Genomic DNA, 20441 nt, shown 5'->3' on the forward strand with positions numbered 1-20441 from the left:
CCCCTGGGCAGCCCTTCAAATTGATGGCTTGGAAACCTCTTTGAACCGTAATATCAGAGCCAGGATCAAAACAAATGTTTTCCTCCATTGAATCTATGTCCTTGTGTAACATTCCCTGGCACTGACCATCCCATTTCTTTGCACTGCTCCCTGAGCATCTGACTGGAGGTTCGGCCTCCCTTGGGCCCAGGGTCTCTCTCCTCCTGTTCACCTCTTGCACCGAAACCTCCAGTTCAATGTCTGAAAACTGGTGCATGGTCTTTCGCAAGTTCAGACATTGCCCAAAATTTCAGAATGTGTGTTCCACTGTCAGAGGAATCCAATCACTTCTTCCAGCCTGATACACCTCTTCTTCATGAGGTGTCTTTCATTACAGCCAACCCACTGGCGATATTTAAACCCCACCCCTGGACAATGCATGAAACCAATGTCTAGCACAATGGCTGCTGTTTGCTGTAAGCAACCCCTTTGCTGTCAGTGAGTGTGTGTTAATCAGGCAACCCCTGTGTCCAGTAGCAAATCCCCCTTCTCCTCAATATAGTGCAAAAGTCTTCACACACTAAAGTCTGACACTGAAACCCTTTTACCAAGGCTTCATCTCTCTATAGATTAATTACTCCATTTTTGATTTAAAAGTTTCAGTCATGAATTTAACTGAGCCACACACTGTGTCCCAACTCAATGGGCTCAGTTAGCTGTAGGTGGGAGTTAATGCTGGTGCTAATACCTGAGGATTTAGGTTAAAATGTGTGAGATTCCACCTCAAACAGAAATCCATCTGACACTAATGGAACTCTCAATGTATTGCTATTAATAATAAACAGGGTGGAGTCAGATTACATTCAGTTTAATTGAGGAATGTGACACCTGTAATCCAGAGGGTTTTCTGAAACAACACATCCAGGAGAAACACTAAATAGACTTGCTGATGAAAATAATACTGAGGGAGGGATCCTAGCTACCAAAACCCACAACAAAACATGTGGCAAATGCTGTGAGAACTAGTTCCAGCCAAATTCTGAAGGCATTATCTTGCTACTGTTTTTAATATTTCCTGTTCTAACATGTTCAGGGTAATTACTTTGCTACCAGATATTAGGTGTTAATTTTGAATATGATTCTTTCCCCATGGAAGGTCTTTGGGAAAAGAGGAAGTCCAGTGGAATTGTTGCCTTTCCATAAGGCACCCCCTCCTGTTCCATCCCCACAATCCTGTGCCTTTCCCATGGCTGATCCAACTAATCAGCACATCTTTCAGACTATGGGAGGAAACTGGAATACCCAGAGGAAACCCATGCAGACACGGGGAGAATGTACAGACTCCACACTGACAGTGACCCAAGCCAGGAATCAAACCCAGGTCTTGGCACTGTGAGGCACTCGGGCCAAGCACGGTGTCACCCATAATGTGTCTGTGTTACATTTCTTTCCGTGCTATTTTAACCATGAATCCATTTAATAAAATGGCCAAAATGAATTTATTATAAAGATCTTAACTAATAGACTAAAAATAGTGCATCAGAAAATTAAACTCTGCAGAAACAATGATAAATTTTACCCGTTGTAACCTGGAGCTAAAGCTTGATTTGATGCAACCTCCAACAGTAAATAAATTATTTTAATTATGTTTATTTTAAGATCATTCATTCATAAATGAACAAGATATGGACACTTTCTGAATATAAATATAAGAACATAAGAACATAAGAAATAGGAGCAGGAGTAGGCCATCTAGCCCTTCGAGCCTGCCCCGCCATTCAATAAGATCATGGCTGATCTGAAGTGGATCAGTTCCACTTTCCCACTTTCTCCCCATAACCCTTAATCCCCTTGTCTACCAAAAACTTACCTACCCGCGTCTTAAATATATTTAGCGAGGCAGCCTCCACCACTTCAACGGGCAGAGAATTCCAGAGATCCACCACCCTTTGAGTGAAGAAATTCCTCATCAACTCAGTTCTAAACTGCACCCCCCGTTATCTTGAGGCTGTGCCCTCTAGTCCTGCTGTCCTTTCTGAGCGGGAAGAGCCTCTCCACCTCTATCCTATCCATCCCATTCATCATCTTATACGTCTCAATAAGATCCCCTCTCATCCTTCTAAACTCCAACGAGTACAAGCCCAGTCTATTCAGTCTCTCTTCATAGTCTAACCCCCTCAGCTCCGGTATCAGCCTAGTGAACCTCCTCTACACTCCCTCCAAGGCCAAAATATCCTTGCGCAGGTGCGGCGACCAAAACTGCACACAGTACTCCAGCTGCGGCCTCACCAATGCCCTATACAGCCGCAGCAAGACCTCCCTACTTTTATATTCAATCCCCCTCGCTATGAAGGCCAGCATCCCATTCGCCTTCCTGACCACCTGCTGCACCTATGGGCTGGAATATGGAAATGACACTGGGTGCTGATTCCTGCTGGAAACATTATCAAACTTTTCACTCAGTCCAGAACAGTACCTGGTTCAGCCATCGCATTTCACCTCCTCTAGAGCTGCCGGAAGCCCTGGGCTTGGTGTGGGCAGTGGTTCCACTCAATCAGTCATTGTCAGTGTCCCACCCCCTGCTAGAAAACATGTTAGAGTGTGTGTGACTGGATCATTCACCAATAGGATCGTGATGTCCCTGTGAAGGTTCTGTTCGAACAAGTGTTCATGGGAGTCTGTCACACCTGGTCCAGTTAAACAACCAATCATCTCCTTATGACTGAGGTGATATTTGCCAACCAATCAGAGGCCATCAGTTCTATTGAGGAGCCATTGGGAGGTGGTCACTATGGCCATAATGACAAACACCCAAGGCCTTGTATTGTTGCTGGGTTCCAGGTCACAGGTGAGTGCTGGCTCAAGGGCAGTGCAGCTGGGAGTTCAGGGGGCAAAGGGTATGAGAGAGGTCAGGAAGAGGAAGGGCAGGGTAAATGACCCCGCCTCCTTCCCAGGTCCCTTGATCAGACACTGATCCCCTGCAGGAGGCCATAAGGAGACCTGCGCACAGAGACCCCCGGTTGGCACTCACTTATTGCAAGTGACAGTGAGATGAAGGCATTCATGGAGCATTAACTATGGGTCTTCCTGTTAAAGGCACAGTTGGCAATGTACAATGTCCCACTGCCACCTGTATAAATGCCCCCTCCACCATGGGGGACAGATAGCATGATGTGCCAGTGTCACTCTGGCAACGTTTGTGGGCATGCTGCGTGGAGGGGTTTTGGAGGGGTTTGGTGGCAGGGTGGATTCTGCTGACAGTGCTGCTCCACTCAGGAAGATCAGGATGGCGGGGGGTGGGGGCGGGGGGTGGGGGTGGTGGTGGGGGGTGCGGTTTGTTTGTGAACTTGCCTTAAACAGGTTGGAGGCTGGAGGTGTAATTCCTCCAGCAACTGTAACACACCAGATGAGGGAATGGAAGCTGAGGAGGGAGAACTTCAGTGAAAGGGGAGGAGCAGGTAGACTCAAGGAGGAAGAGGATGAGGGGAGGAGGAGGGGAAGAGGGAGGAGGAGGAAGAGGAGGAGGAGATGGGGAGAGGAAAGGGTTGGAGGAGGCCATGGAGTGGAGAAGGAAGAGGAGGTTTGGTGGAGAAAGAAGGGAGGAGGCAGAGGGATGGAGGAGGTGGGGGTGAAGATGGTGGGAGTGGAGGAGGAGGTGAGGAAGCAGAGGGGGGTGAAGAAGGAGGGGGTGAGGGGGGAGGGAGATGAGGGGAGGATGGTTCTCTATGGAAGACTCAGTGAGTGTTTCCCTCCCTCTGCCTCCCCGTGAATGCTGTGTTTATCCCAAAGGGAATTTGAAATAAGATCTGCTTCGATTTCATTAATTGAGGAATTGGCATTAGTGCAATGGCCATCTGTTAGCTGCCTGTCTCGTTAATAATAATATCTGTTTAAGAATCCGTCATTATGTTCCACATCGAGTTCTGTCAACTGGAATTTAACTGCCATTTTCAAATATATTTCAGATAAAGTCACACTTTAAAACTGTCTTCGGTTGTGATTGAGAGTTTAATATCCTTCTCATCCAATTACCATGTAATCAGCAGTTTTTATGCCGATTTTATCCAAGACTTTACCTCATTGCAAGGCTATCCTTGGGACTGTTCCACTTTAGATACAATTGAACTTTGTGTCGTTAATTACAACAAATGTACATTTTTACCATTTTGTCATTGTGTCTTAGAAAGCAAGCACTGGTGTGATTTGTACCAGTAAATGTAACTCTCGTTAGCAATGTGCTTTTATTGCTCCATGGTCAATCACGTGTAACTTGAATTCACTCGAGGCAATCTGTAAACATCTATTTGTTTGTATTATGTGGTAAACTGACTCAGAAACAGAGACAATGTGTTGAATTGTATAATAATGTCGCTGTGTGCAGCACGTACGCTCTGCTCAGCTCCATCCAGTTTTTAACCCTTTATCGTTTAACGTTAACCTACCCCATTTATCAAGCTCAGCATTCTAATGTTGCAAATCTGCATTTATGCAAATTCCAGATTCTGTATAAACTAAAATGTTCCTGGCAAAACTGGAATTCCGCAGTGTGGACTAACCTCTGTCCAATTCTGGGTGGTGTTTGAGTTGGTGGAAAGGCCAGTGTGGTGAAGATCAGATGGTGATCTGGTGGTGGCCAGGTGAGGACCTGATGGGGATCTGGTGAGGATCTGTTGGCAATTTGGTGAGGATCTGTTGGGACCTGTGGAGATCTGGTGAAGCCTGGTGGCAATTTTCTGAGGATCTGACAGAGACAGTGGGGACCTGGTGGGGATCTGATGAGGATCTGGTGGTGATTTGGTGAGAACATGATGGCAATCTGGTGGGAATCTGGCACCTAGTACCCTCATCTATTTTTACAACTATTCAGCTTCTCACCATCATTTCCAGAAGGGTCATTTCTATCCATTCCATTTGTCCTCATTTCCATTTAGAGAGGTTTACAGCATGGAAACAGGCCCTTTGGCCCAACTTGTCCATGCTGCCCTTTTTTTAAACCCCTAAGTGGATCCCATTTGCCCATATTTGGCCCATATCCCTCCATATACATCTTACCCAACTTTAAGTTCAACCTCAAGTTTTCCTCTGGATCCTCAGAAAATCATCACTAGATCTCCACAGATCTCCATCAAATCCTCAGAAAATCATCACCAGACCTTCACAACACTGTTGGCCCTTTCACCAACTCAAGCATCACCCAGAATTGGACAGAGATTAGTCCATGCAATGAAATTCCAGTTTTGCCAGGAACATTTTAGTTTATACAGAATCTGGAATTTGCATAAATGCAGATTTTCAACATTAGAATGCTGACCTTGATAAACGGGTGCTCAGGTTACACACCGTCCTGACTTAGAAATTAATCTCCTTTCCTTCATCTCTGGGTCACAATCCTGGACCTTCCCCCTCTCCCCAAACTCACTGTGACAGCATTTTGGAACTGCAACAGATAAGCAACATCTTTTCAGGACAGCTCGTGGTGGGCAGAAATTGCCAGTTTATCATGATGGCATGTCCGAGAATCATAGGAAGATCCGAGTGCAGAGCAAGGCATTGGAGTACATTCCCAATGAATCCAATCTATCAGCTTCATTGAAACAGCAGACAAGCTTCGTGAGGGTATGTTGAGGTGTAGAGAGGGGAGCAGAACCCCATTGTAACCCAGTCTTCTACCAGTCTGGAGTGCTGGATACAAACACTCACTCAACAACAAATCACATTTATACAGCACCTTCATTTATTTTTTATTCGTCCATGAGATGTGGGTGTCGCTGGCTGGACCTGCATTTATTGCCCATCCCTGATGGCATTTAAATATCAACCACATTGCTGTGTCTCTGGAGTCACATGTAGGCCAGACTGGGTAAGGACAGCAGATTTCCTTCCCTAAAGGGCTTTACTGAACCAGATGGGTTTTTCTGACAATGGTTTCATGGTCATTAATAGAGTTTTGATTCCAGATTTTTATTGAATTTAAATTTCACCAACTGCTGTGGTGGGATTCGAGTTTCCTTGGCTCTCTGCCACAATTAAGTTCTGGGCAGCAATGCCTATGGTTTGTGTATACCACCGCCCCCTGCCCCAGCCAACTGAGGCCCTAATGTTGACCAATTAATGAGCATTGTAAAACCTGATCCCAGGATTATCCCGGCTGAGGGTGGCCTGTCACAATGAGGCCTGCGTAACAGGGCAGCATGTGTGGGTGACTTGTCACACTGGTGTGGGAGGGTATCTCTCAATCAAAGGCAATAAATACCCGGTCAAGTGACTGGACATCAGAAAGGAGGACCCAGAGAACCACACCCTGCTGTTGCTCTTCCAGAGAGTTGGTGAAGATTTGATGGACCAAATGGCCTCCTTCTACACGTAAGGAGTGTGGGAGGAGAAACTTCTTCACAAGAGCAGTCAGCCAGTAGAATTTGCTCCTATAAAAAGCAACTGAGGCCAAAATATTATAGGCAGAATTTTCCTGTCCCGCCCACCGTGGGAATTGTAGTGGGCGTGACAGGGCCATGTAAGGGTCCGTTAACCTTGATTGGGATTTTCTGGTCTCAGGGCGAGTGGGGCTGGAAAATTCCAGCTTGTATGTTCTCAAGAAGCAGTTGGCTACAGCACTCGGGGCAAAGAGGATTAAAGGATATGGGGGAGAAGGCTACTGAGTTGGATGATCATAATCACAATGAATGGCAGAGTGAGCTCGAAGGCTGAATAGCCTCCCCCCTGCTCCTATTTCCTATGTTCCTTTCTATGAACATAGGGCCTATGAATCAGGAGCAGGGGATAGTAGTATATTAGCATAGGTAGAGAATTTGGTCTCTAATAATAGACAGAGAATTGAGATAAGAGGGACTTTTTCAGGGTGGCAACCTGTAACAGGTGGAATGCCACAGAGGTCAGTGCTGGGGCCATAATTATTTACAATATATATTAATGAGTTGGATGAGGGAAGTGAGTGCATTATTACCAAGTCAGCAGGTGACAGAAGAATAGGTGAGAAGGCAAGTGATGAGGATGGCACACAGAATCTACAGAGGGATATAAACAGGTTGGGTGAGTGGGTAAAACCTGGCAGATGGAATATAATGTAAGAAAATGTGAAGTTTTGCACTTTGGTATGAAGGATAAAGGAGCTGAATATTATTTAAATGGAGGAAGACTGCAGAAAGCTGCAGCACAGAGGGATTTGGGAATCCTTGTGCATAAATCACAAAAAGCTAGCATGCAAGTTCAGCAGATATTAGGGAGGCAAATAGAATATTGGCCTTTATTTCAAAGAGCGTGGAGCATAAAATTCCCTTCATCCTTGCTCTACGTTCAATAAGATCATGACCGATTTGATTGCCTCATTCCTGCCTATCCCCGATATCCTGGGACTCTGCAGAGTGTCCGAACGGCAGAAGCCACAGTCTCATCGGAGACACTGCTGAGTGAAAGGGCCTGTAGGTGAGGTCCAGATTCTGTCTGAAGCTGTGCACAGTTCTAGCAAGTGTTGACTTTCAAAATGACCTGTACTTGAATCACTGCTTCATAAGTGTCAAAAACAATTATTAACTCTGATGGATTTTTCTCTCTTTCTCTTCACTCGTACCAAATGCTCTGCTGATTTGGGTGAAATCTTTTCTCTAGGTTCCTGTTTCGAGTAAACATGTGTGAGTATTCAGAGCTTTTAGGGACAGGCATTGTTGTAAAAGTTACACAGCCGGCAATCCTTTGATGATTTAATATTTAACTTTCTAGCATTGATTAACAGATGGAGATGTGTTATTGAGCCAGAAGCTAACTAACGCTAGGTGCTGAGTAACATCTGTTTGGTTTAGTATTTTTGCCCACTGCTCTGTTTTAAACGTGAGACAGCGGCAAATTCAGTCACTCCTGAATTGACATCTTAATGTGAGAAGCAAAAAGATGCAGAAAGCAATTTGGAGTGTTTTAGTTATAACTATCACTTGTAAAATAATTTGCTGAAAGTAGAGGGTGGCAGATCCCTCTCAATGGCCAATTGCACATGGACAAGAAGGCTGCAATCCAATCCCTAATCCATGCTGAGTTCACTGTTTAGTTTATTTATTAATAAAGTTTATTTGTTAGTCACAAGTCGTCTTACATTATTATTGCAATGAACAACAAAGAACAAAAAGAACAAAGAACAACCCAGCACGGGAAACAGGCCCTTCGGCCCAACGAGCCCGTGCCGCCGCATCACCCTACACCTACCCTGCCCTGCGTGTCTACGAATGGAACCCCTGACTTAGCCAGATTCAGGGGAGAATAGTGTCAATTTGGTAAAACCAATCAGCCTAAGAGCACATCTTTGGGGTGTGGGAGGAAACCGGAGCACCCGGAGGAAACCCACGCAACCACAGGGAGAATGCACAAACTCCCACAGACACAGGCCCAAATCCATGTATCTGCACAGCTAGCAGTGCTAGTCACCGAGCTGTTGCGGCGCCCGTCTACCGGTCCAGGATCAAGCACACACACCGACACGAAGTACTAGGCCACTCCCGGAACCTCCAAGAGCAGCCCACGCACGACCCACCGTGTGCATGCCCCTCGTTTGACACGAGGTGGACCTCCACCTGCGGAATAAAAAGACAAAAACGTTAATCTTACAAGCCTGCTTTTCCGGTGTCTCCTGAGGTTCTAACCCTTATTTAATAGAACCTACCATAACCCTCCATCCTCGTTTCACTCATGTGTCTATCTAACTGAACCTTAAACGAGTCCAACGTTCCTGCCTCCACCACCCTACTCAGTAGCGCGTTCCATACCCCCACAACTCTCTGCGTAAAGAACCTTCCTCTCACATCCAAATTATACCTCTCCCCCCTCACCCTTAAATCATGACCTCTTGTATTTGTACCCAGTCTAGGGAGCAGTCTCTCACTATTGACTCTATCTATTCCCTTCAGTATCTTATATACCTCTATCATGTCCCCCCTCAATCTCCGTCTTTCCAAGGAGAAAAGTCCCAGTTTCTCCAACCTTTCCTCGTAACCCAGCCCCTCCATGCCAGGCAACATCCTGGTAAACCTCCTCTGTACCCTTTCCAGAGACTCCACGTCCTTCCGGTAGTAAGGTGACCAGAACTGGACGCAGTACTCCAAATGCGGTCTAACCAACGTTCTGTACGACTGAAGCATTAGACGGCAGCTTTTATACTCTATACTCTATGAAGTTACTGTGAAAATCCTCTCGTCGCCATACTCCAGTTCCTGTTCAAATACACTGAGGGAGAATTTAGCACGGCTAATCCCACCGAACCTACACATCTTTCAGACTGTGGGAGGAAACTGGAGCACCCGGAGGAAACCGACACAGACACGGGAAGAATGTGCCAACTCCACACGGACAGTGACCCAAGCGGGGAAATGAACCAGATCCCTGGTGCTGTGAGGCAGCAGTGCTAACCACTGTGCTACCATGCCGCACCCCCCCCAACACTGTGTCGCCCCTTAGTTGTGGCTGTATTAACATCAAACCAAGTGCATCTTTGGCAGAATTGATACCCATGTGTAATGATGGCCGTGGGGATTTGTCAATAGACCTCCCCATGGATCTCAGAGAATACAAACCCCCCGATTAGGCAAGTGCAGCCACGCCCAATAGGGAAGGAGCAGTGGGGGTGGGTGGGTGGGGGGGGAACGTTTAAAACCAGCTGGCTCCATTCAGGCCAGCAGTCGGTAGATCGGGGCTGACCTGCACTCTGCAGCCACAGGAACAATGCCTTACGCATGTTGTAAATAAAGGGTGTTGGTGATGGAAGACGGGCCCCGGTAAGGTTATTACATTAGCAACAAGGATAAAGTAGGTTTTTTCCCTCTGGACCATCTTTTCTGTCAAAATAAGTCATCCTCTGATAAGAAAATGCCTCTTTTTGCTAAAGTTGAAACCTGCGATGCAAGACTGGGCTCAGTACACAGAATGTTGTGTAACCTTCTTTCAGGCCAACAATATTGAGGGGAACAAGAATCAGAAAGTGATCCTGTTGACAGCATGTGGCATCCTGACCTTCAGTGTAACAAAAAGCCTAACCTACCTGCATTCCCCTGACTCCAAAACCTTTTATGAATTGCTGGACTTGGTTAAAGCTATTCTGACCCTAAACCTCCTATAAGGTTTACTGCTTTAACACAGCAGGGCGAATCCCTGGGGAATCTGTCACTGAATGTCTAACCAGGCTGCAAAAACTAGCAGAGAACTGTGAATTTGGGCCATCCCTGAATGACATGTTGTGAGATAGACTGGTCTGTGGAATTGACTATATGACAGTCCATTGGCAGAACCCAATTTGGAGTCAAAGGAGGTTATTGGGAAACTCCATCACTGGAAAATGCAGAGAATGGAGCTCAAGAACGACAGGGGAAGTCAGAAGGTAGTGTATTCCAATTGGGAGGAGGGGCCTCATGCAACATCTATCCCTCAGCTGAGAGCAATGGGATCAGTAACGTATCCTAAAATCCCCTACAGCGGGTGGAGCCTGATTTGCATCACCAGGTAGTCAGGGGAGGGCAGGGACAGACACCTAGACAGAACATTCCAGAAGGTTGTAGGTGCCAGATGGCAGACTATTGCAAATGCTGCAGAAGACCGCAACTGAAGTGAAGATTTTGGGACAGTCAAAATGCGTGTTATTTCAAAAAGAGGCTGAGACCAGTCCAGGACTGTAACTTACAGGTTATCCCCACAGCTCGGAACAAGGCCAAAGCAATTCCATCGCATCTCCATGACAAAGATGCCCCCCATAATGGTGGTGCTGTTAGTGAATGGCCACCCATTAAAAATAGAAGTGGATACAGGAGCCGGGGTCTCCATTATCGGGGAGCAGCCCTATGATCATCTCCAGCCTGGTATTCAACTCCTAAACTGAGAGAGGCCAGGCTACACAGGGAAAGCGTTGCAGGTAAAGGGTACCACAGCGAGCCAGTGAATTACAGACAGCAGTTAGATTGACTTCCACTCATCATTGTGCAGAGACAGGGAACAATCTTTGTGGAAGAGATTGGCTCCAACACATCAGACTGAACTGGGGATCTTCAGGCTGGGCGCATGGAAACTGTACAAAATCATCAATAAGCAACCCGGAGTTTCCAGGAAGGGCTTGGGAAAATAAGTCTTGGGAAAATAAGGGGAGCCAAAGCTAAGATCTACATCGATCCGATGTTACCCTAAAATAATTTAGAGGGAGACTGGTTCCATACTCTCGATTGAGAAAAACAGGATTGGTACTGGAATGTCTGGGAATGCTGGGCATGATAAATCCCGTACAATTCACTGAGTTCCTGTTCTTCCTGTCCCTAAGCTGAATAAGTTGGTTGGACTTTGTGGAGACTCTAAGTTTGCTGTCAATAAGGTTTATAAACTTGACAGATGCCCATGCTCTGGATTGAAGATCTATCTGCCCGGTTAACTGGAGGCCAAACATATTCCAAATTGGACATGGGCTTGTCGTATGAGGAATGTTTGAGGATTCTGGGTTTGTACTCATTGGAGTTTAGAAAGGTGAGGAGGGATCTTATTGAAACTTACAGGATGCTGCAAGGGCTGGATAGCATGGACGTGGAGAGGTTGTTTCCACTAGTAGGAAAAACTAGAAGCAGAGGGCACAACCTCAGGCTAAAGGGACGATCCTTTAAAACAGAGATGAGGAGGAATTTCTTCAGCCAGAGAGTGGGGAATCTGTGGAACTCTTTGCCGCAGAAGGCTGTGGAGGCCGGGTCATTGAGTGTCTTTAAGACAGAGATAGATAGGTTCTTGATTAATAAACGGATCAGGGGTTATGGGAAAAAAGCACGAGAATGGGGATGAGAAAAAACTCAGCCACGGTTGAATGGTGGAGCAGACTCGATGGGCCGAGTGGCCTAATTCTGCTCCTATTTCTTATGGTCTTACGGACATGAGCCATGCACATCTCCAACTTGAATTAGGTGAGCCATCCTGAAAGTGGATAACAACTAATATGCACAAAGGCCGATGTGGGTACACGCACCCACTGCACCTGCCCTTCAGGGTCTCATCTGCAGGTGCCATTTTTCAATGGGTCACGGAGGATGGGTCATGTCCTGGTCACAGGAACATTGGAACACCAACACCTAGTGAACCTCAGAGGTCAGGGTACCCCTGAAAAGGGAAAAATGTTTCTCCCAACAAGTAGTGTGACCTATTTGTACTATTGGGCAAATGGCAAGGGTCTTCATCCAGTGGAAGACAAGGTGATGGCCATCAAGGATAAGCCAGTTCCAAGGAACCCCATGGAACTGAAATCCTTCCTGTGATTAGTGAAATATTACGGGAAGTTTATTCCAAATTTTGCTTCTTCACTGCCACCTTGCATACCCTGTTACAGAATTATCAATGGTGGTCGGGGGTGGAGCGGGGGATGTGGGGTGGGAAACGCTATAGCTGGAAGCTTTCAACAGCATTAAACAGAAAGTTTTGTCCTCTTATTGGCCCATTTTAACCCCCAGAAAAGGATCTTATCTTGACATGCAATGCCCTCTCTTATGGAGTTAGGGTGGTCCTGGCACATCACTGGAGAGATGGACTAGGGAAGACATTGTGTGTGCATCTAGAACCTTCTCAGACGCTGAGCAGAGGTTTCCCTGGATCAGGAGAGAGGGATTGATGGCTGTAACCAGCATTATAAAATTCCATCGATCCGTCTACACGAGACCCTTTTTCACAGGAACTGTTTATAAACTGTTGCTGGCATGTTTTAAAGAAGACGAGGCAATGCCCCCCATTGCCTCTGCCCAATTACAGCATTGGGCCTTGTTACTGCTGGGTTAATGAATACCTCCTGGAACGCCTGCCCCGGGACCTGAACAGCTAACACTGCGGCACTGAGCCGTCTGCCATTGCCCCTCAACCCGGCTTCACCACCAGCTGTGGAAGTGGTTGTGACGACCCTCAATATTTTGAACACCTTGCCATTTTTTGCAAAGCAAATCAGGACCTGGACGCAAAAGGGCCCAGTCTGATTAAAATGAAAATATATACACGAGGGATTCAGAGAACGGCACTCAGATAACATGAAACAGACCGGACAATAAAAGATGAACTCTGAGCTGAGGATGGAATTATCCTCTGGGGTTCCCATGTAGTTGTTCCTCACCCAGGGCCACGTCTGATATTGTGGAATTTAACCAGGGATGGCCTCCGTTGGATCACCAGAATCATAACAGAAAGAGCGGGACCTTTGTTTTACAAGGTCCAAGTGCAGGGCAAAATTGTTAGGAGGCACCTGGACTATCTCAGGAGTATGGAGCTGGTGTCAGCGTAGCCTCATTACCAGCCATGGGGAATGACCACTGCCAGCAGCGAGTCAGAACCAGGTCAATCCCAGATCTGCCCCTCTGGGTGATGAGGACATGGATTCCAAGGTGAATGTGGAAGGAACCAGTGGAAGCAAACAAGACCTCAGAAAGAGCCAGATCGATGGTTTTATGACACTCGCTTTGGAAACAAAGGTCTCCAATCTGCTTCACACACCCCCTGATCTAGTCCTGCTCCCAACGACCCCGGGTCAGTTGGCAAGCAGTAGAAAAGACCCCTCATGTCGGGGATGTCAGGGATGAAATGGGCTTGAGGGAGGAGGGTATGATGATGGCCATGGGGGGGGATCATCAATAAATTCTCCCATGGGCACTGTAGAATATGAGCTCCCCTATTAGGCAAATGGAGGCTCACTCAGTAGGGAAGGGTCAGAGGGGGTTTAAAACCACTCAGGCCGGCGGTTGAAGGGCTCTGGGACTAACCCGCACTCTGCAGCCACCACGCGGCACTTTGAGCATGGCAGCACGGTGGCACAGTGGTTAGCACTGCTGCTTCACAGCTCCAGGGACCTGGGTTCGATTCCCGGCTTGGGTCACTGTCTGTGTGGAGTTTGCACATTCTCCTTGTGTCTGCGTGGGTTTCCTCCAGGTGCTCCAGTTTCCTCCCGCAGTCCAAAGATGTGCGGGTTAGGTTGATTGGCCATGCTAAAAAAAAAATTGTCCCTTAGTGTCCTGGGATGCGTAGGTTAGAGGGATTAGTGGGCAAATATGTAGGGAGAATGGGGGTAGGGCCTGGTTGGGTTGTGGTTGGTGTAGACTTGATGGGCCGAATGGCCTCATTCTGTATTGTAGGGATTCTATGTTAAATAAAGGAAGATTGTGACGGATGATTGGCCTCGGTAAGATTATTCCATCTTAATCATTAGCGACTAGTTTCTGTGTGGAAAATGAATGGGCAATGGGATTGGAGTGGTCTGTGATAGCTACACAGCTGAAACACTGGTATCTGTGTTTACATCTACAGGTGGTGACTTAGACAAGAGCTGAAAGGCTATCAGTGATTCCACGTTTGCAAATGCCTTTCGGAGAGTTGGGGGAAAATAGGTTTTGTTTGAAGGGCTGGGTGGAACTGGCAACATTTCTCTTTCAGTAATGAACGCCTGTGTGACTCAGTGAGCAGCACACAATCGTTAGAGAATTATTATCCCATGTTTGTTATCATCAAAATATGACCTTTAACTGGCAAAGAAAGTGAAATATTTGGAATAGTTTGGTCACATGTCAGGAAAGTTCAGAATATTTTTGGGGATTTCCTTTGAACCCTATTGGTTAGGCTGGGGATTTCAAAATGGACAACACCAGAGGAAACTCCCCCATGCCTCCCCCTCTCTGTTAGGAGCAGACAAACTCTGTCTCTTTTTACTGTAATCTTGTTCAGGGTTCACAATTACAGATTAAGTGTGAAATGAACACATTCTTTTCCATGTGTCAGGCAGGGGAAATTTCAAGAAGAAATCAGGCAGTCTGCAATCTTAGAAGAATCATAGAAACCCAGTAGTGCAGAGGGAGACCATTCAGCCCATCATATCCGCACCAAGCACAATCCTGCCCAGGCCCTACTCCCATAACCCCACACTTTTACCCGAGTGTGGTACTGACACTAGGGTCAATTTAGCATGGCCAATCCACCTAACCCTCACATTTTTGGATGTGGGAGGAAACTGGAGCACCCGGAGGAAACCCACGCAGGCACAGGGAGAACGTGCAGACAGTGACCTCAGGCCAGAATTGAACCCAGGTCCCTGGCGTCGTGCGGCAGCAGTGCTAACCACTGTGTCACTGTGCTGCTTGATTTAAGATAAGGGTGACAATTGGGTGTTAACAGTCACAGCTGACTAGCCAACACTGAATGTGATTCTTTTCTATTTTTAGAGGTTATTAAATACAGTTTAGGTTAAAAACTTGTATCATGTGGTTTGTTAAACTACAACCAGATACATTCGCAGTGTTAAGTGAGCAATTTTCCATTGATTTAACTCTTTGTTCACATCTCCAGGATGTCCCAATATATTTCAGAGGCAATGAGTTTTAAATCTAGTCAGGATTGTGAAAATAGCTGATCTGTGTGCAACAATAACTTGCATTTATGTAGCACCTTTAAAACACTGCAATGCAATGACACTGAACCACTTAATAAAATATTCAGTCAGATGGCTAAAAGCTTGGTCACAAAGATAGTTTTAAGGAGCGTCTTAAAGGAGGAAAGTGAGGGGGAGAGGTGGAGAGGTGTGTGCAAAAGGAGCTTGGGGCCAGGCACTTGAATATCAAGTTATTCTAATTTTATGGTTTTGGTTAAGGGATTAATCTTGTTCAATGTACCAGGAAAACTCTAAACTCTACTCTAAAAATTGTCGTGGGATCCTATGTGCACCTGCAGACAGATGAACTCTTGCTTTAACGTGGCATCACCTTCAGTGTTTTGTCATCACAGCAGTGGAATATCAGGCTGGATTGTGTGCTGACATCCTGGAGTGAAACTCAAACCTAGAGGCAAGGGTGTTAGCACTGAACCAAACACTTAGCAAATGATTAGTACAGTATTTATATACCATTTGTTTGTCTTGTTTTGACAAGTCTAAAGTTTATTTATTTGTTCACAAGTAAAACTTACATCAACACTGCAATGAAGTCACGTGAAAACCCCCTAGTTGCCACACTCTGGCACCTATTCAGGTACACTCGGGAGAATTTAGCACGGCCAATGCAGTTTTGAAAGTGGCATTCATTGAATACACCTCCAAATAGATACCATGAGGAACGTAAGGTTGAGGAGTTTGAGGATCCGTTGAGGGAAATAGTCATCACGAGGGAAGAGGTGTTGGGACTTTTAGACAGTATAAAGACGGATAAATCTCCGGGGCCTGATGGCATCTATCCCAGGCTGCTAAGGGAGGTGAGGGATGAAATTGCTGGGCCTCTGACGCAAATCTTTGTCTCTTCTTTGGACACAGGTGAGGTCCCAGAGGATTGGCGCATTGCAAATGTAGTACCGTTGTTTAAGAAGGGTCAGAGGGATAACCCAGGGAATTATAGGCCGGTGAGCTTGACTTCAGTTATAGGCAAGCTAATGGAGAGGATCCTCAAGGATAGGATGTATGAACATCTGGAGCGCTGCAATCTGATCAGGGATACGCAGCATGGCTTCGTTACAGGGAGGTCGTGCCTTACGAATCTAGTGGAATTTTTTGAAGAGGTGACAAAAACGGTTGACGAAGGACAAGCCGTTGATGTCGTCTATATGGATTTCAGTAAGGCGTTTGACAAGGTCCCTCATGGTAGGCTGATAGAAAAGGTGAAGGCTCATGGGATACAAGGCCAGGTATGTAGATGGGTGGAGAACTGGCTTGGGAGGAGGAGACAGCGAGTAGTAGTGGATGGCTCCTTTTCCAATTGGAGGTCTGTCACCAGTGGTGTGCCGCAGGGCTCGGTACTAGGACCTCTTCTATTTGTGGTATATATTAATGACTTGGAAGAGGGGGTAGGTGGTGTGATCAGCAAATTTGCTGATGACACTAAGATGGTTGGATTGGCGGGTACTGAGGAGCAGTGCCTGGCAATGCAACAGGACATAGACAGGCTGGTAGATTGGGCAGATAGATGGCAAATGGAATTTAATCCGGAGAAATGCGAGGTGATGCACTTTGGCCGGAATAATGTGGAGGGGAGTTATACGATAAAAGGTAGAACTATCCGGAGTATAGATACGCAGAGAGACCTGGGGGTGCAAGTGCACAAGTCCCTGAAGGTGTCGGTGCAGGTGCAGAATGTGATGAGGAAAGCGTATGGTATGTTAGCCTTCATAGGAAGAGGTATAGAATATAAGAGTAGGAGTCTGATGTTGCAGTTGTATAGAACGTTGGTTAGACCTCACTTGGAGTACTGCGTCCAGTTCTGGTCGCCGTACTACCGGAAGGATGTAGAGATCCTGGAGAGAGTGCAGAGGAGATTTACCAGGATGCTGCCTGGTATGGAAGGGCTGTCTTACGAGGAAAGATTGAACGAACTTGGGCTGTTTTCCCTTGAGAGACGTCGGCTGAGGGGGGATCTAATAGAGGTTTATAAGATTATGAAGGGGATAGATAGAGTAAATGGTGGTAAGCTTTTTCCGTTATTAGAAATGGATAGAACGAGGGGTCACGAGCTTAGGGTGAGGGGGGCTAGGTATAAGACAAATATTAGAGGGCAGTTTTTCACGCAAAGGGTAGTGGGGGTGTGGAATGCACTGCCGAGTAAGGTGGTGGAAGCAGGCACGCTAGGGTTGTTTAAGAGTCACTTAGACAGCCACATGAGCGGGCTACATATAGGGGGATATAGTAGGCCTTACTAAACATTGTAGGCTTGGGAATACGTTTTGCCTTAGGGATGTTACAGTCTTTGCCTGTTTAATAATGAATTTTTTGTCTCCACAGGCATTTAAGTCCAGCAAGGGGCATGCATGCGGCAGGTTGTAGTGGGCTGCTCTTGGACGTTGCTTCGGGAGTTGCCTATTGCTTCATGTCGTTAGTGTGCTTAAACTGGACCATCTCGAGGGCAACATGACAGCTCAGAGACTATCTCTGTTGCTGTGCGGACACATGGATTTGGGCCTGTGTCTGTGGGAGTTTGCACGTTCTCCCCGTGGTTGCGTGGGTTTCCTCCGGGTGCTCCGGTTTCCTCCCACATCCCCAAAGATGTGCTTTTAGGCTGATTGATTGGGTACTAAATTGTCCCTAAATTGGACCTCCCTGATCCTCGCACATTAGGCGTAGACTAAAATCATGAATAGGTCACTGAGACAGTGGGACGGCGGCGCGGGCTCGTTGGGCCGAAGGGCCTGTTTCCCGTGCTGTGTTGTTCTTTGTTCTTTGTTCTTTGTAAAGTTCAATTCACCTTGTCGGGAGCCATTCTGGAGGAGGCCACAGCACAGTGAGCCAAATATCTCACTCACATTCCTACCAAATATGAAAGACAGATGAATTTATGTTTCCAAGATAGGGAAATTCTCCTGTGTTCCCAGACAGATAGATTGGACAATGTATCTGTAAGAAGAGAAAAGATGTTGAAACCTCAGCTCTTTTCTCTCCTTACTGATGCTGCCAGACCTGCTGAGATCTTCCAGCATTTTCTATTTTGATTTCAGATTCCAGCACCTGCAGTAATTTGCTTTTATATTGATTGGACAATATGGCTGGGTGAATTTATTTCAGTCTGCTGGGTGGTATTAACATCTGAATGATTGTGATGTGTGTGTAAAATTCCTTTCCCCGATATCGTGAAGGATTAATGTATCTGCTAAAGCAGCAAAAGTTCTTTTATAAAAACACATCAAACCCTCACTAATATGCAGCACAATTTCTACTTACAACGGCTAATCTACTTTAGATTATTCATTAGAAACTCCAACATTCTTTCCTAATGGACTCACATTTCACTTTCCCAGAGGTGAAATCGATCGAGCTGCCAGTTTTCTGACCTGAGGATCAGGCCAAACGATAAGAATGATAGACAAACAATACAAATTGGAAGTTGCAGCAAACAACATGTCATTTTTCAGCAAATCAAGAATATCAGGAGGTCTCACACAGGGAGGAGGCTGTAGGATTTCCCCAGGCACGTACAAAGGTAGTTAACTGGAGTTTAAGAGAGGGGAAATCCTGCCAATGTTGATGTTTTCAGTGTTTTGTTCCGTTTGGTTGTTCAGGTTGTAATGACACAGCTGCTTTCAGAGATTCTGTATGCAGCATTGTGACTGTGCCAGGAACATGATGCAAGATACATCCAGGTACTTTCCATTGCATTGACACATTAACACTACACAGAACAACAATGCCCTCCCAAGGTGTGCATGAACTATAAATCCAGCAATAGGGTGAGAAGGAGCTAATCTTGTTTCCCATGCTAAACTAATAATTCACAAGTCAACACGTGACATACCAAGAGTGATAAATTACTGCAGATGCTGGAATCTGAAACCATAAGAGAAAACGCTGGAAAATCTCAGCAGGTCCGGCAGCATCTGTAAGGAGAGCTGATGTTTCAAGTCCACATGACCCTTTATTAAAGCTGGTGGATGGAGCTTTGAACCATAGAACCGTAGAACATTACAGCATAGAAACAGGCCTTTTGGCCCTTCTTGGCTGTGCCGAATCATTTTTCTGCCTCGTCCCACTGACCTGCACCTGGACCATATTGAAAAGGGAAAAGAGATGGCCCTTTAACAAAAGGCTCATTTCTTTTCTCTCTTTACAGATGCTGCCAGACCTGCTGAGATTTTCCAGCATTTTCTCTTAATGCTTACATTAACACTGCAATGAAGCTACTGTGAAAATCCCCTAGCTGCCCCACTTCAGTGCCTGTTTGGGTAGACTGAAGGAGAATTCAGCATGGCCAATCCACCTAACCTGCACGACTTTTAGACTGTGGGAGGAAACCCACACAAACACAGGGGAAAATGTGCAGAGTCTGCACACAGTGACCCAAGCCAGGAATCGAACCCAGGTCCCTGGTGCTGTGAGACAGCAGTGCTAACCAATCTGCCACCATGCCACCCTAGGGTAAGCCTTGGTGGAGAAAGGCTGATTATAATCAGTTACCAGTGAGTAATTCAGTTGAATAATTGATATTGGGAAATAAGGTTGCTTGACATTCATTGCCAGGCAATTAATCTTTATTAGTCTTAATGTAAACATTTCTTTTCTCATTAACTGTTACAGGCTGAGGGCAGAGGCTGGATTGATTTTTAAAACTGCCAGGTTGATCGCGATATGCACTGCAAACTGACTTTGTTTTGATGAGCAATCTGTTTTGCTGGTTTTTTAAATCTTTTGTTGAGAAATATAGGTGAAGGGTCCAGGGTGAAGGGTCAAGGGTCAAGGGTGCAGGATGAAGGGACAAGGTTCATGTTCTAGGGATCTACTCGGATTGTAAACACACTGTGCTACCACGTTCTAATCACTGTCTCCTTGAGTTACATCATTGTCTGTCCAAATGTTTTCTTTGAGCTTTCCTGGGTGATTATTTTTGATGAAGAATATGGGATATCTGACATCCAGTGAGGTCAGTAGCTCACACTGTCACCCTGACCATTCTGGAGGTGAAACTAAAGTGAAAAGACAAGGCCATTGGGTGGAACAATTTTTAATATTTAATTTA

The sequence above is a fragment of the Carcharhinus amblyrhynchos genome, chromosome 24 (genome assembly GCF_965287045.1).
Source record: "Carcharhinus amblyrhynchos chromosome 24, sCarAmb.v2.hapA, whole genome shotgun sequence".
Lineage (NCBI taxonomy): Eukaryota > Metazoa > Chordata > Chondrichthyes > Carcharhiniformes > Carcharhinidae > Carcharhinus > Carcharhinus amblyrhynchos.